The sequence below is a fragment of the Bidens hawaiensis genome, unplaced genomic scaffold (assembly GCF_021521415.1).
Source record: "Bidens hawaiensis isolate Kalapana, Puna unplaced genomic scaffold, B.hawaiensis_p1.1 tig00019810_1, whole genome shotgun sequence".
Lineage (NCBI taxonomy): Eukaryota > Viridiplantae > Streptophyta > Magnoliopsida > Asterales > Asteraceae > Bidens > Bidens hawaiensis.
In genome coordinates this window covers 126,532-129,092 of record NW_027493012.1, presented here as the reverse complement: position 1 = coordinate 129,092, position 2,561 = coordinate 126,532, and the positions used below count along the sequence as shown (strand labels likewise).

General features: G+C 34.6%; 1 pseudogene; it reads right to left on the bottom strand.

Annotated features, from left to right (window-relative positions):
• Positions 1–535: 535 nt before the first annotated feature.
• On the bottom strand, positions 536–2,017 carry LOC143559332 (phospholipase A(1) DAD1, chloroplastic pseudogene; annotated as a pseudogene).
• Between the last annotated feature and the right edge of the window lie 544 nt (positions 2,018–2,561).

The following is a 2,561-nucleotide window of genomic DNA, read 5'->3' as shown; positions in this document are numbered from 1 at the left end:
TTGTTCATCTAACATTACTAACTTCAATGTCATAGTAGGCATGATTTATTTAGAATTGAAAAATATATGACACTAAGCACAAACCTATATCAATATTTAATTTATACAAATATTTGTATTATTTTTCTTTTTCTTCTTGACTACGACATTAAGCACAAACCTATATCAATATTTAATTTATACAAGACATTTTTCTAAAAGAAAGAAAAAAAATAAATCATATATTTTAGAATCTAAAATATATGATTTATTTTTTTTCTTTCTTTTAGAAAAATGTCTTGTATAAATTAAATATTGATATAGGTTTTCTAAAATATATGATTTATTTTTTTTCTTTCTTTTAGAAAAATGTCTTGTATAAATTAAATATTGATATAGGTTTGTGCTTAGTGTCGTAGTCAAGAAGAAAAAGAAAAATAATACAAATATTTGTATGAATGTGACTTTTTTTTTCTTTTTTTATTTTCAATGTTTTCATATACATCTTACCATTAGCCTAAAAAAGTTGCTAACTCTCTAATAAAATTAAATAAATTTATTTTACAGATGATGTAGTAGTAGCTTTCTTGAGCATTCTTCTTGCCCCAGCTCTAAAGGGACAAGTCGAGCTCACAAAACCATTTACTAGGTCAAGATAAGTTTGTAGATCGTGACATGTTGCAACGTTAATACTGTTTAACTGCAACGAGTCTCGACTACTTAGTCGTAGCTCATGTCCAATGTTAGCGTAAACCCATCGGCTATCTTTTACGTGCTTTTGTATCCAGTTTGGTAATAATGCTACACGAGCATTTTGCTTGTGTACCACACCATCATGGTCTTCGACAAAAAAACCAGGAACTTTTGTGATAAGGTCATCGGAGTTGACAATTCGTAGAATTTTTGTTCCTTGTTGTTCTAGGTGATGGCGAAAGCTTCTATTGCCAACCCTTGGTCCACCAAACGAGATGACAGAGAGATGGGGTGAGTGTTTGATGGTGGTTTTTATATCGTAGGCAGCTAGAATGGCTAAAGAAGCTCCTAGAGAATGACCGGTGATTGTTAGACTTATTGGCTCGTCACTATATAATTCTAGTAATCTTAAAACTTCTTGTTGTAATAATTGTTGTAGACTCGAGCACGATGATGTGCATGTGGTATACAGACTTAGAACCCCGGCCTCCACCATAGGTTCTTCGGACAGTTCAGTGGAACTGTCCCCACTACAATGAGTGAGAGTAGCTCTTAGATTCTCCAACCACTCTAGACAAGTGGCGGTCCCACGTAGCGCTATGACAATATCTCGTCTTCCGAGCCTAGAAATCTCCTTTTCATCATTACAAACCGCCACATAACCTATCCAGCTGGATTGCACTTGCATCCAACGTGGCATCCTCTCTATCCAACGTGGCAAGGGGATAGATGACGTGGCGTGTAAGTTTTTCGTCACGTGGTACCCACATCCATGAACCCCTGAACGTCCCAACATTGTACTTTTTGTGTAGCGACATGAAGCATAACTAGGAGAAGAAGGATCAAACTCGAATGATTGGTACGCCGCCTCGACAAAGCTTCCATACCGAATAATCTCGCCACGTAGGACATCATCTAGAGGGTCCAACAAGCCCTCCCAGTTCTTGGTACCATGATATTCCATCCACCTTTCGCTTAGACGAGTCGAGGTTAAAGTTTGACAACTTTCACCCAACTCGTCTAGCAATCTTTCCCATTTAACCGGAGTTCGAGCACCTTTAATATTCGGTACACTTGTTTTATCCGAAATGTCACAACACCATTGGCAAGGTGGTGGTTGTGGTGGTGCAACTCTTGTTTTGAATGGAAATGGTGACTTGAAAGTAAGCCTCATTGTAATATAAGAATATTGTGTGTTAAAGTGTTTGAGCAAATTAGTTTGATACAAGTAAGAAGATGGCTTTATACGGTTGATATATATACACGTGGTGTCACACCATCATAGAAAAAGTGTAGGGTTATTGAAAACAACTTCACAATAGTGTAGGGTTTGAAAATGACTCCACAATTACATATATACACATTTTACATTTGAAATTAATGATTTTTAACTTTAATATTATTATCGATCATAAACCGGTTTTAACTTTTGTTAATTATATCTAACAGATATCTGTTCCAAACAACTCTTAAAATGTGGTTGTAAAATGTTTAAGGGTCACTTCTCTATGAATTTGTAACTTTCATAGGCTGCATTATTAGATTTTGCTTATGATCACAAATTTTGTAACCTTTTAATCCACTTTAATGAAACTACAATGAATATGATGGACTAAATGTAGACTTATAATTTCTAAAAGTAATTTTAAACATGTTTATATCATTTGTTGAGATATTATATGGATATTAATTGTATGTATAATTAGGGGCATTTTTAATAAATAGACTTGTGTTACATGTATGTTCACTCAGTTGTAACATGTAGCACCTTTTGTTGAATTTTAATAAAGAGGGTTATTTGTTTTATTGATATGTATATATGTGGCATCAGTGGTGGTTCGTCGACGATTATTTGAGGTGAGTTGTGATCATCGTGGGATAGCGGGTTA